The sequence below is a fragment of the Tiliqua scincoides genome, chromosome 6 (assembly GCF_035046505.1).
Source record: "Tiliqua scincoides isolate rTilSci1 chromosome 6, rTilSci1.hap2, whole genome shotgun sequence".
In the NCBI taxonomy this organism is placed as follows: domain Eukaryota; kingdom Metazoa; phylum Chordata; class Lepidosauria; order Squamata; family Scincidae; genus Tiliqua; species Tiliqua scincoides.
The window spans coordinates 41,652,795-41,668,100 of NC_089826.1; the positions used below are offsets into that span (position 1 = coordinate 41,652,795).

General features: G+C 41.6%; 1 protein-coding gene and 1 pseudogene across 1 annotated transcript in view; one reads left to right on the plus strand and one right to left on the minus strand.

Annotated features, from left to right (window-relative positions):
• SLC10A7 (solute carrier family 10 member 7) overlaps window positions 1-15,306 on the minus strand; it is a 183,537-nt gene that overhangs the window by 95,866 nt on the left and 72,365 nt on the right. The gene's annotated exons all lie outside the window — the stretch shown is intronic.
• On the plus strand, window positions 1,771-1,890 carry LOC136656178 (5S ribosomal RNA; annotated as a pseudogene).

Consider the following 15,306-nt stretch of genomic DNA (forward strand, 5'->3'; position numbering starts at 1 on the left):
CAGTGGAACTTTAAGTGGCACCTGGTGGTTCTCACAGAATTCCTGGACACATGCCACCCAGCAGAGAGACCAGGAGCACGATGCAACAAACAGTGGGAGGAGGCTTGGCAGGAAGACCTCCAAAGCATACTTTTCTGTGCTTGAAAAAACCTTCCTGTCCACCCTAAGCCTCTTACTGGTGTCTGTCATACTGATGTCATCGCCAGTTACTTCTGGTGGTACTTCAAATAGGTGGACCATATGAAGTGGTACAGCAGAGGACAAATGTTGAGAAACACTGGTTTAACCCATTTGTAAACCACAGGGGTACACATTTGACCCTTTTTGCGCAGATGCAATGTTGGGCAGAAATGGCTTTAAAAGACCACTGAAATAGTATTGTTTGACCATCAAGATACAGTTACGGTCTTTGACTGAGAATTCTAACCAAGCACAGAAGATGATGGACAATATTGCCACACTGGGTGGGGATGAACAGGCAGGGTACCATTGTCACCCTGACCCAAATGGGCCTTTCCAGAATTGTGAGTATTTATGCCATCACCCCAAAACCCCTTCCCTACGCTAACACCAAGCAGAAGTAGAAATCACTGGCTCTAGGGCAGTGGTTCTCAAACTTTAAGTATCAGGACTCACTTTTTAGAATGAGAATCCGTCAGACCCATCGGAAGTGATGTCATGACTGCAGGTGACATCATCAAGCAGGAACAATCCTAGGCTGCAATCCTACCTACACGTACCCAGGAGGAAGCCCCAATGACTATCATTGTTAAAAGCATGTACAGAATAGTCTGTTAAAAGTACAGATCTGTAACATTTCCCCAAATGCAGTCATGAACCATGGTATCAAGTCTAATATATTAAAAATAAAATATTGAAATGAATGGGGACCCACCTGAAATTGGTTTTGCGACCCACCTAGTGGGTTCTGACCCACAGTTTGAGAAAACTGCTCTAGAGTTATGATGTAAAAGGACTACATCAGAGGCAAACTTCATTACATTGGAGAAGATCAAAAGGACACACCAAAAAGCTGCAGATCACAACTGCCATTCTCCTACTTTCTCTCCATCACCTAAGCTATCAGCTGCCCTGGCCAGGCACTTGTGCATGTGTTTTGTCAGAAGGGCAAAGGTTCTTTTCCAATACGGAGACACAATGAGCAGACCAGAGGGAAAAGAGATAAAAGCCAGAATTGATTACCCTGAACAAGCAACAACTTTCCCTCAAGCAGATAACATGAACACAGCATTCTTATGACCCTCTAACACAGGGGTGCTCACACTTTTTTGGCTCGAGAGCTACTTTGAAACCCAGCAAGGCCCAGAGATCTACCAGGGGGAAAGGAAGCGTCTGACCAACACCCCCTTTAATGTATGAAGCCCCTGCTGGAGTCTAGTCAGTTTCATCAGTTTTGTTGCTGCATGCCTGAAGAGCAGCTAAAGTGTCAGTTTCAGTGTCAGTTTAGTGTCAGCTAAATATGTCAGTTTCGTCTAGTCACTAGACGAAACTGATATATTAACAGTTTGGAGAGACAGGGCTCCATGATCTACTCATTTTGCCTCGCGATCTACCGGTAGATCGCAATCCACCTATTGAGCACCCCTGCTCTAACAGAAGTGGCCTTCCTCTGCTAGACATCTCCCTCTTGTTCAAATCCCTGGTGGGCCATCTGCAGCTGGCCTCATGCAACATCCTTCTGTTTCCATCTGTTTTCTCCTGACGATGCTGGTTCTCTTAAATGGCATCTAAAGCCCCTTTTTGTAGCAATCAGACAGCAACTGTTACCCTGCACATGCCCGATCTTATCTGATCTTGGAAGCTAAGCAGGGTCAGGCCTGGTTAGTACTTGGATGGGAGACCGCCAGGGAATACTGGGTGCTGTAGGCTATACCATAGTCTTTCGAGACTGAAGGTTGACAACCAGTCGCTGATGCAATAGAAGCCAAGTTGGCTTCATCTCTGCATGTGATCTTGGTGTACTGTCCAGAATGTCCTGTGCTAAGAGTAACAGGTGCAAACTCCCAAAGATTAACCCCATAATGGAGGGCCAGACTGACCATCAGAGAGAGGCTATGCAGAACACTATTTCCACGACAAAACACAGGATCTCTCACTGCAACAAACAGCAGTAATACAGCATACAGGTAATACCGCTTGCCAATACAGCATGTTTGTGTAATTATGCATGCTTGGCTATAAGAACTATTATTCTTTGATTGTATAGAGTTCAGTATAACATCTAGAATTATCTTGTTTAGAAGTACTTTTTTTACATACATTTAAGTCTGATCTTTATACTCTGTAAAGATTGAGCTAGCCAAATTTGTGGTCTGATCACCCACAGATCCCTAGAGGTGGCCCTTTAATCTTTGGGATTGGGAGGTAAATAATAAAGAGATATGAACTTTGTTTGAAAAACACATTGGAAATTAGACATAATTACAATCCAAAACAGACTAGGACTGACAAATTGAGGTTAGTGTCCTGTTAAAGGGATCCACACCGCTGCATGGACTCCTTCCGTGATTGTGTATTGATGCAGCGGTGTCTCCAGATACTCAGTGATGACACCATTGTCTGGGAAAGCTGAGCTCCAACCTGTGTGGAGCTCAGTTTCCAGTTGCACAGCTTAGAAGGATCACCAATTGTTGGATTGTGGGTCCTCCAATTGCTCCATAACACCCTTAGGATAAAGGGTCGTCACTAGGAGAATTCACCATTAGCGTTTCCAAAAGGGTTGTTGTCTTTTAACCTGAGATCTCAGCCAAACCCCAACCTCAGCTTAGGTCTTTTGAAAACACCCCCCTAATTCTTGGGTGCCCAATGCTGTCCATTCCAGAGGTCAAGTACCAGCTTGACACGCTGTCCCCAGTGAGCCAGAGGAAAAGATAGAGTCACTATGAGTAGGATGACAAAAACAGGCCAGCTCAAGCCAACCTGGTGTCTGGAACCAAAATTCCATCCTAGTTCCCAAACCAGCAGCCAATGACAGGACATTATTTATTCTTATTATCCTAGATATGACACATGTCACTCATATTCCTAGTGAATATGAATGTCACAAGTGTACATATCATATACAGAATACGGTCATGAAATGTACATTCTATGCACATTTTTGTAGAATTCTTGAATAGAAGTAAAACATTTTCAGGATCTTTATAGGATACCGTAATTATGATCAGGTATGCATCACCATTAGTCAATTCACTGTACTGCTTCCACTGTTCGGAAAGCTTCTTGAAGTTGAGAAACCTAGTACCTATCATTTGCTCTTCCATCCATTTTCCTATAACCATTTTCTAAATCAAATGCTCTATAGTGTGTATTTTGCGCTGCATTTCAGTGCATGCTGCTTAACTTTTCCAGCTGAAATGATCATTGAACTTCTCCTCTGAGCTGAATTTAAAGGCACCATTTAAGAACATGAATTATCAATACTCCAGAAAAATTTAAACTCCTTTCTTTCTTTTGTTCCCTGGCAGTTGATGAACATCCAACACATTTCTCCACATGTTCTCATCAATAAAATGCTCATCAGAAACATTTAAGAAAACAAAATGCAAACCAGTGAATTATGGAGGGAAAAAAGAACATTCTTTTTTTTAAAGGAAGATGTCAACTGTCCATGGAAAGACAAACAGAAAAAATATAGCTGATTTAACAAATGAGTGCGCAATCAATGATGCACTGAGGCACATGACACAAGCAAGTCAAAACCCATTACATTCAAGAACATCCTTTAAATTCCACTTCAGTACACTGACCCTGTTGCTCAATGCTAAAGACTTTACAAGTTCTTTCCCCACCCCAAAACATTCAAAAGAGCTTTTGTTTTGCCGTTCAGTCAGCTGCACCTCACAATTAACACTGCCAGACTCCTCTCTAATCAATTATTCATAGAGATTACGAGTATTTTTTTTTGAGCACCTTAACTTCACATCAGAAGCGTGCGAGGGCTGACACATGCATGTGTACATTACAGAATAAAAGGCAGACTCTAGGCAGGTTTTAACGCTAAATGAGAACAAGGCTAAAAGAAGTGAAATCAACATTTTCAGTCAAAGTTGAGCTTCAGGCAAGCTGCAGGCAGTGCACAGCGTGAGAGAATTTGGCTCTAGAAAGTGCCCATGTGTTGACAGCTGAGGATGAGAGTTTGAAGGCTTAATGGTAAGAAATGTTCCATCAGTGATAATGTTACACATTATTCTTCTTCCTGGATTTGCTAGTCATCTTCACAACTCCTGGCAATCAATGGTGCGTGCTTGCACATGCACGAAGTATCTTACAAAGTTCTGTCATTAAATGCGATAATTTATAAAATGAGTATTATATTTAGCACAGCTAGGTTGAACTAAGGTGGGAAGACAAAATATTCATAAGGAAACTTAGATTATTATCACAGTGACTGTGATAATGATTTAAGGATACAGAGAACACAGAGAAAACTGGAAACCTGCCCAGATTTTACAAGTTGCACTAGTTAATTGGAACTTTGTTCCACCAAATGTCAGACTATATTACAGTATGCAGTAAATAATGAATACAACTAGAGCAATATCTTATGGAGGGCTCTATAAGGAACTGGGAATGCTGAAAAGTGCTTTTTAAAAAAATAAGAGGGGTAGCAGGCATCAATTTACTTAACACTTTTTTCCCCCCAAGGAAGACTTTTGGGCCTCTGGCTTATGAATTAGGGCACATACCACATACATTAACAGCCCAATCCTATGCAGGATTAGGCTGTTCTACAATGCTTTGCGATAGCAGAAAATGCATTTGCTGTCGCAAAATGGCTGCCACAAGAAGTGGCAGTGGTCCCTGTTCATCCCTCGACCTGTCCATGGCCGCCAGAGTAGGTAAGGCAGGGGGCGAGGAGGCTGCGGGAGGAGGTGAATCTGGCAGCGATGGCACACAATGGATCCTATCCTCTCTTTTTGAAGTCTTCCTGCCCCCTTCTTCTCCTTGGACTTGAGCCAGCTACAGGTCCAAGAAAACCCACTGTGGAGCAGGAGGCTTATGGAGAAGTAAGGGTATTTACATCTGGTTATAGGAAAATGGATGGAAGAGCATCAGAAGCCTCCTGATCTGTGCCCCTTTCTAGCTGGATACACTGTGCTCCTTTTTGGCGCAGCTGCACCAGTGGGGGGGGGGAGGATAGGTTTGGGCTCTGAGAAAATGGGCTGGATGCAAACAGCTTGCAATCTAAGCAACAAACCATTTCCAGCTGTGTACACCACCACTAAAGTAGCAATAGCTCATGCAGTTCCTCACATTTTTGGAGGATCGGAGCAGAGGTTTTACTGCAACACAGGCCTGATTGTTTTTGTTAGCACCATTGGAGCTTTACTCAGTCCAGGTCATGGATCAGGGCCAGCCCACATCTGCCCACTGCCTGCCATGGTATACCAAATCACTTCAATTTGTCAGTTTGTTTTCACATCCACTGATAGTGAGCAGGAAGCGGATCAGGGCGGCGGCGGCCCACTTCTTCCAGTGCCACTGCAGTGAGAGATTGCAGCAGAGGAGCTGCAAGAAGCAGCCGCATAGCAATCCTGTTCTAATTGCTCAGTTTCATAAGTGATCTAAACAGGATCTCTTGACTCCGCCTCCTTGCCAGCCCAGCAAGAAGGCATGGTGGACAAAAAGAAGAAAGGCATGAAACCCCCACCCCTTCCTCTTAACTTTCAGTCTGTTCCTGCCACCTCCTGCTTGCTCCACCCAGCCCTGTTGAAACAAACAGAACAGCTGCAACATTCTGGGAGCACTCCCAGCATGCATCCCAACAGAACTAAACGTAAGAGGAAGAATTTATGGGGGGGGGGGCCTCCAAATGCCTATGCTCTGCACTGCCTCTCTCTCTCCTTGCCCACCTGGCTGCATCACTAACAACTAGGTGGATGAGGAGATGGTGACTGTAAAGTGGTGGCTGGGGCACTTATGAGCTGGCTAAGTTCAAACTGGTAGGGACAGCAGATCTGCCAATTCTGGCAGTAGTTTGAACCCTTCCTGCCTTAGAATGTTGTGGGTAAATCAACAAGGTGGCTAACAACTATGCACGGGAAGGATAGTATGGATAAAGAGATGCCCTTTTCCCTCTCACACAACACCAGAACCAGGGGACATCCATTAAAATTGAGTGTTGGGAGAGTTAGGACAGACAAAACAAAATATTTATTTACTCAGTGTGTTGTTAATCTGTGGAACTCCTTGCCACAGGACGTGGTGATGGCATCTGGCCTAGATGCCTTTAAAAAGGCATTGTGCAAATTTCCGGAGGAAAAATCCATCACAGGTTACAAGCCATGATGTGTATGTGCAACCTCCTGATTTCAGAAATGGGCTATGTCAGAATGCCAGATGCAAGGGAGGGCACCAGGATGCAGGTCTCTTGTTGTCTTCTGTGCTCCCTGGGGCATTTGGTGGACTACTGTGAGGTACAGGAAGCTGGACTAGATAAAAATAATAATAACTTTATTTTTATCCCGCCTTTCTCCCCGAAGGGACTCAAGGTGGCTTACAACAGGTTAAAACAGATTAAAAACATAATTTAAAAACAGATAAAAGCATAGTAACACATTAACAGATGGGCCTATGGCCTGATCCAGCGGGGCCGTTCTTATGTTTAACACATGGTTCCCAATCCCTACAAGTTCCACATGCTTTTGAATTCTTGGAGGAAGAGGTGGCAACACTCAGTTTGATCATCTGATTAGTACAACTAATCTTCATGTGGCAGGAAGTCTACACAGAGCCACATGTAGAAGAGAGGCCCATGGAAAAGAAAAATAAGACCATACCCATACCCAATAATCATTTGTGAAACCATTTCCTACTTACCCATTTAATAAACATTTTAACTTTAATACACAAAACAGCAGCAGTAAAAATCACAGAATGTAAGTGACAGAAGGAAACAATGAAAATGAAATAGCAGAGAATGGTGGAAAACTGTTTCTGGCAGTTATTTCTCAGAATTAGTATTCTGAGGCAGTCAAATTAACAAAATTTTACTAATTCGGTTTTATAAACTATACATCATGGCCAAGAGTGCATCTAAAAGAAAAAGAACCAAGTCCATCTTTAGTAACAGTACTTAACTCCAAGACAAATCAAAATGCCTTAAACTGTGGGAATTAACGCCTGAATGTTTATAGTTAACTCACCAGTGAGGAAAATTCTTCAATCCCATCCAGGCATAAGTCTGCTCTTTGCCATAACCTTTTAAGATCTAAGCCAGGAATATGTCTGTCTATCCATCTGTATCAATAGGGATGCTTTTATTTCATATCTATATAATGTGTATTGTCCCACGCTAATATTGATTGAAGGAACTCAGGCAAAGCAGTGTCAGCTTTTATTCCTACAGGGAAACCACTCAGCTGAATGGCAAGGCACTTAAGGTCAAATCAGGATTCATCTCACTTTGTTGCTATGTGATAAACTGTGCAGAGCAAATGCAAAAAGAAGAAAGATAACCTTTTCAGGTATGCTCAAGCCATCAAATAATGTCCCCTACATCCACTGTCCTCAAAAACTTCAATGGTAAACATATATACACAAAGCACTCTATTGAGATTGTGGCAGAGCTGAAAGCACAAAGGGGGAACACTGCTCAAGTACAGCAAACTGCAACAGCATAGGCAAGTCACAACATGGTAATTAATACCCATAAACGGCTTCACAATTATAAGGACAGTTTGCAATGGGTAGCTAGCACTGATGACTTTAAAAACAGATTAGGCAAGCACATGAATAATGACATCTGATAGACGTATTAGCTATGGTAGCAAATATTAACTAAAGGTCCAACCCTATCCAACTTTCCAGCTCTGATGCAGTCGTGCTAATTGGACATGTGCTGCATCATGAGGTGGGGGGGCGTAATCATGGAGGCCTCCTCAGGGTAAGAGAGCATTTTTTCCTTCCTTGGGGCTGCATTGAGCCAAAAAGTTGGGTCAGGATTGAGCCCACATTCAGAAGAAACACAGGTAGTGAACAATGTAGGTAAAGTACACAGAGAAATTTTTTTCCTCCTTCAGAATGGTAGGGCTGCAATCCTAGATACATATTGGAATGGAAACAAAGGTACATCTGTGTGAGCAGAAAGCACTTCCACTTTCAAAAGGTGGTCCCCACATGGTTTTCTCTCATTCTGCCAAGTCTTAGAATCTTAGAAGCAGCTTTTGGGGGCTGCAATGGGGAGGAGGGTGACAGAAAAGCCCCACTGCATGAACACTTGAGCTTCTTTGGGTGCAAGCAATTTAAATATTTATCTCAATACTCAGAAAAAAAGCACTATGACATAACTGTGATCTAAGGCAGGGGTCTCCAGACTTTTCGGTATGAAGTCCACATCGTATATTTTACATAATTTTGGATCAAAAAATTGGATCAACAAAAAAATTCAGTTTTATAAATGAATGAAGTTTGAATGAATGAATACATTTAACTTGAATCTTTTTTTGTAATCAGCATATGATTAAGAACAAAAGAGAAATGAGACAATTACAAAGAGAAATGATATATAATGCGTAAAAATGTCAAACATTAGCAAATGTTCTGACAAACAAAAATTGCTGTGGGCCAGTTAAAATATTGTGGTGGGCTGGATATGGTCCCTAGGCCATAGTTTGGAGATCCCCAATATAAGAGAGAGACCTGCTTCATACAGGGAAGAACATCCATTAGCAAAATATCCCCAGTGATGCCAAATGTGCACTATTTTTTAAAAAATAATTTAAGAAGATAACAAAATATCTTCTGAAAAGGATATAGCCTGTATAAGCAAGTTTTTTTTCTTTACTTAATACCGGTCCAAATCAACCATAGGGTAATGAAGTTCTTATATAAATGTTTATTGAAAAAGGTTATATTTGCAGTCATATTATGTTGTCTGCAGGTCCACAGTATCGTTCTATTGCATATCTTTCCTATATTTATAAAGAATGTATCCTAATGGACACTGCTCTTTCCAAGGCTGTGCAAAAACCAGAGTATACTTCTGCTATTATGCAATGAATCAAAATACTGTTGATGGCTAATGGGATATCCAAGTCCCTATAGCTTGAAGAATGGACCTGAGCTCTTGCCTGTAACTTACAGCATTTCAGATTTGCTAGTGGAATATTTTTCCATTTTACAGTTGATGCACTCTCCATCTTTCTGTAAAAAGGAAGACAAACAGCTAAATTACAAGCAGACTTTTGCATCCACTGAAATAATAGAACTCTTCATGTCCTAGAGAGCAGTCAGGAGCATGGAGCTGTCCAGAACAATCATGACTAAAGGAAATGCCCATTTCATAAATAAATGGGTCATAGCTGTGCTACTAAAAGATGAGGAAAAACATTGTGTTTATAGCTATGACAGTTCCCAGTATAAAATGTAGTAAAATAAATGAACACTATAGAACATATGTGCGCATGCGTTTGTCTGCATGTGTGCAATTTATTCCAATATTCTTCTTTTGATTACCATCTAGACCAGCATGTCAAAGCACACCATCAGTTTTTTTACAACTTACCTCAGTTCTGAAACTACCTGAGAGTTTAAGAACCACTGCCATAGGCAATACTTGTGAAAAGAATGCCACCAGTGATGGCATCTGACTAGCTTGCATGGCCAAGATTATTTAAGAAACTACATTTTAATATCCCAGTCCCAATAGTTCTTTGACCATGAAGATGTAACATTGCATATTTAATATGAATTGTCCCACTGGCCTTAGTGAGTTTGACCTGCTCTGACTGGGCTGCATGAGGGACAGCCTCCTGGGTGAATGGTAGACTTCCACATATAAACCAGAACTGGTTTTTGCACAAAGCTCCTGCTTTACAATTTTGTGTCTTCCCTGTTTGATTTTGTATCTTCCCTGGGATATTGCTAAAATCTTCCGTGGGAAAAATACGACAGTCATTTTTTTTAAATATTCAGACTACACATAGTTGTATTGCTCATGGTCAACTATTCAAGATCTAAGAGGTAACCTTACAGTAGGCTTCTCCTGGACTTGGCAGTCATCCTTCGGGTCATCCAAGATTTTAGGAACACTCCTATGTTCTAGTGAAGCTTTCAATGTTTGGTCCTTACAGTTAGATCAACACTAAATGGATATTCTTCATAGTCCATGGTTACTCAGGCTCCTTCAATTCAAGACATTAAGTCATTTTAAAAGTGCTCAATTCTTCTCAAATTACCTTCTTGGACTGTTTTCCAGGCCATTAGTTTTGGTGCTGATCAATATCTTGGTACATATTGTGGATGAACTGACTGCTATTGTGTTGACAGACATGGAATCAGGGCTAGCCCATCCATGAGGCCAACTGAAATTGGCCTCAGGCAGCAGATTGGGTGGGGGGCACCCGCCTCTGTTCTCCTGCATGCCACCTCCTACTTCTTTCTTTTTCTACTCCCTGGATTGGAAAAGAATGAGGGGGACAAGAGAGGAAGAGGAAATGGGGGGGGGGAGAAGAGTACTGAGTGGGAGGACCAGAGTACACTGGAGTGGGAGGACCAGAGGCTAGCACATCAATGCCAAGTAAGGGGGGCAGTATTTGGCATGCAGCCTCACGAAGGTCTTGGGACAGCCCTGTGTGGAATCTATGAATCTCATGGTTTGTCTGTATATGTTCACACTAGTTTCTGAGCACTGATTTCCACATGTGTCATGCATTACTATTACAGACCATTTCCCAGTTCCCTTCTAAGTACAGATGTTTGTTTCTCTCACTTATCTCCATGTGCTTTAATTACCAATAATTGCTTGCAGTTTTTGATGTTATTCCTCCCTTCTGAATATCAGCGGTGCAAGAAATATAGTTATCCAGGTGCTGCAGAACTGACGGGGGGGGCAATACATACGGATAAGAATGTCTGGGGTGAAGATCATGCTAAACAAGGTTTAAATTCAGTAGTAGGAAAAGCACAGCAGCTACATACTAATTAGTGCTGCAGGCTATAATCATGCAAATAGATATAAAAATGGGGGGGGGGGGACTGTTAAAAAGGGTGCTGTTAGTCGAAAGGAACCAAAGCACTGCAGAAGCCCACGTTACCAACTATGGGTGCAATCCTAACCCCTTATGTCAGTGCTTTCCAGCACTGGCACAGCGGTGCAAATGGGACATGTGCTGCATCCTGCAGTTGGGTGTCACTCATGGAGTGCTGCTCAAAGTAAGGGAATGTTTGTTCCCTTTCCTCAGAGTTGCAGAGTTTGTTCCCTTCCCTCAGTGCTGGAAAGCACTGACATTAGGATTGTACCCTATATCACTTTGGCTCTCTCTTCTACATTTTTTGTAAAGGCAGCAAGAGGCAGGGGATAAGACCCCACAGGTGAAAGACTAACAGGAACCAAACTAAGGCTGCAATCCTATACACACTTACCTGGAAGTAACTTCCACTTAACTCATGTCACAAGTAGACATGCCTAGAAATATGTTACAAGGCTACCAACATCCACTCCCTCTGTTTCTTGCAGGACTAACACCTAGGCAAATTTGCTTCAAAAGGATGAAGACAGACTTAGGGCCCAATGCTATCCAACATTCAAGCACCAGTGCAGTTGTAATGCAGCCCCAAGGTCAGAGAATAAATGTTCTCTTACCTTAAGGAGGCCTCCATGACTGCCTTCCCACCACAGGATGCAGCATACACATTGTTGGCATGGCTGCACAGCACTGGAAAGTTGGGTAGGACTGGGCCCTAAGAATGGTGAAACTATACATAATGTATATACTCATAAATAGAAAAACGTATCCCTTAGAATTGACCTTGAAAACCAGGTTCGATTTATACACAGGTCAATGTGGTCAGGACTCATCGGCTTCTAAGAGCAGCGGCTTGTTAGTCGGGGAGGGGTGGAGGGAGACTGGGCTGAGAAGGGGGACACAGGGAAAAAAATGGAGCTATTTTACCCTGATCTGAAGCAGCACAAAGCTGCACAACACATAGCTATTCTCCAAAAAGGAAACAAAGTGAAGGTACTTATGGAGTTGTAAGCTTTGCAAGGGCTGCTGCAATGGAAGTAAAGCACCTTCACCTTGCTTTCTGTTTGGAGAAAAGCTCTGTGTTTGTGCTGTTTCAGAACAATTACTGCCAAGGGTCTGACCTTGGGTAAAATCAGACAAAATTATCTACCAGTTCAAAGACTTTCATATACCCCTAAATTTTACCCACAAGTCATAGAGAATTCTGTGATTTTGAGCTTAAAACATACTCTCGACATCTATGAGATTGAATTATACACAAGTATACATGGTTCACAGCTACTCCTATACTGTAAAATAGACGCAGGCTGAAATCCTATACACACTTACCTGGGCCCCATTGAATACAACAGGACTTATTTCCAAGGAAACAGGCATCATATCATGCTCACATTCTTGTACAAATGTGCACAGTCTCATTCTAATACTGCAGCCCTATCACTTATTTCGGAGTTTCTCAAACTGTGGATCAGGACACAGTAGGTGGGTCACAAATCAATTTCAGGTGGGTTTGCATCCATTTCAATGTGTATTTTATTTTTAAGATATTAGAACTTGGTGCTGACATGGTATGTGACTGCATTTAGGGAAATGTTACAGATCTATACTTTGAACAGGCTATACGCATATGCTTTCAAAATTGATAGTCAAAATTGATAGTCAATGGGGCTTATTCCTGGGGAAGTGTAGATAGGATTGCAGCCTTTGGGATGTTTCTATAATTTTTTTTTAACAGATCAGCAACTGCTTGGGAGGATTAGGAGGAATTTTCTTTATTTTAAATAAATTTTTAAATATATGCTTATTGTAAACTTTCAATTTTCTTAATTTGATTTTGTCATATGGTGGCTGTTAAAAATTTTACCTGCTTGATGATGTCACTTCCAGCCATGACATCACTTTTGATGGGTCCCGACAGACTGCCATTCTAAAAAGTGGGTCCTGGTGCTAAAAAGTTTGAGAACCACTGGCTTAATTAAACCTATCTACAGCAAACATTCCACTCATATCTGGTGCATAACTAAACTGGGAGCTCTCAACAAAATGTACAGAACAGCTATTTGTTGTAGCAGCACTGTCACCCATTCATGGGAATCAGCCACCTAACATGATCAATTTTCTAGCCGCTTAAATATTCCCTATTGTTACATTACAGTAAAAGCTCTATCACAGATGTATGCATTATTGTTATTTCTGAAAGCAAAACTGGAAGAGGCCCAATATTTTCAACTGGTTTAATAGTTCTGTTCATAATGAATGGTATATGGACAGTGACATACACATACAAACACACGGGCTGTGTTCATTTTTCTAATATCAAATAGGAAAAAGTGATGTTTCTATCATGCCTGTGGCATGCTTCTAGAGCGGCTTATTTTAAATATGGCAAAAAGGCACACAGACATAAATGAAATCAAATGCATGGAGGCCGCCATGTTCCTGACAGAGAAATCAAATGCATGAAGGTGGCCAACTTTAATAGCTCTGAGTTCTCAATTCAAATTGCTAGTGTCGCAAGTACACTAGAATGTGAAAAAAGAATGTGACCTGAGTGTGCTGGAAGGAGAAAAAAAAAAAAGAACAACTCTGTAGCGCTTCTAGAGCTAGAAGCTGAAAAACAAAACGCAGCCTTGGTGTGGGGATGGAAAACACACAAAATATTGCAGAAAATTGTGCAATAATTCTCTTGCTCCACAACCTCAGAGGGGTTTTTACAGGAGTCCAGTTTAGAGAATTGTGCAAAATTGTATTGCTTAACTCTTCAGCTACTAGAACAGAGGACAAAATTTAAGCCAAACAAGTTTCAAATCCTTGGCAGAAGAAAAGAAAATACAAAAGTAAATGACAAGAGCTTAGCTAGAAAGCTTGGCTAGTAACATCAGAAGCTGCCTTAATACGAAATCAAAACATTAGTCCATTATCTGCATTGACCAGCACCAATTCTTCAGGTTTCAGATAGGGTTTCCCCCTGTCCCCAGTTCTACCTGGAGGTGCCAGGGACTGAACAGTATGCATGCAAAGTAAGAGCTTTACCACTCAGCTCCTCTCCAAGCACAGGATACTGTACTCTAATTTTATTGCCAAAACAATTGCTTTCAAGTAGTACTAGCTGTTATTACCTAGTCCAGTGTTTCTCAACCAGTGGTATGGGTACCACCAGTGGTACTTGAGGTGGTGTCTGGTGATACTCATGGGACCCATGAACACCCTCTGTCCAGCAGCGAAAGCAGGAATGCAACACAAACAGCAGAAGGAGGCTTGGCTCAGTGGGCAGAGCTCCAAAGCCTGCTTTTCTGCACTCGAAAAAGCCTTTCCATCTACCCTGAGCCTCTAACTGGAGTTTGTCACATTGCATCTGGCATCCCAACCCCAAAGTAACTGGCGATGATATCATCACCAGTCACTTCCAGTGATACTTTGAATAGGTGGATCATGTGAAGTTGAACAGTAGAATACAGAGAAACACTGACCTAGTCAAACTCATGCTTCTAAACTTCCACTGCATGATTTTCAGACATGTATGGGGGCAGCAGAATATGAACATTGGGATCAAATCACCAAGCCCACTTGCTCCACAACCTCAGAGGGGTTTTTACAGGAGTCCAGTTTAGAGAACTACAACCATGGCATACAGAGCAGATAAATTCTTTTTGTGAGAGAGTCAATACATCATTTCATGATCAGGAAAAAAAAAATCCCTGAACAATCCTAACTGTAATCAGTAATTGTCATTAAGAGCTCTCATTATACAGAGCACGTGTAATTAGAGCATCATGCCCTCACAGGATGCAGAGCACAGAGAATGCTAGAAGGCTCCATAAATTAGAGCAAAACCAGTCTCCTCCCCTCCACTATGAAAGAGAGACATTATATTTACATATGTTGGAGCAAAAGCCAATCGGCCCCTACAAAATTAAGCCTGAACACTCTCTGCAGTTTCTGGATGGGCTCCCAATTTCATTATGCATTTCAGAAATAAAAAGGGATAAAGTTTGCCATCAATAATTCTAAACATTATCTGCTGAATCCCACTGATTCCAAAGCATTAATAATTCAGCATCTTATGGGAATTTTGTCATGGTGGAGCTACAACTTGTCTGCAAACAGAGCTCAGGGGATGTTCAATATGATCTATTCCAGCAGATGCACACAATTGCTACATTTATTACAATGCAAAGAAAACATCATCTTTCCTCAATGTACAGTTTTAAGGAGCTGTTTTTTGTAGTTTACACAATAAAACCTCTTGGGCAATAAAAAAATAAATCCCAGGTTTAAGCACATATTGCTATTTAAATCATGCTAAAATAAAAAA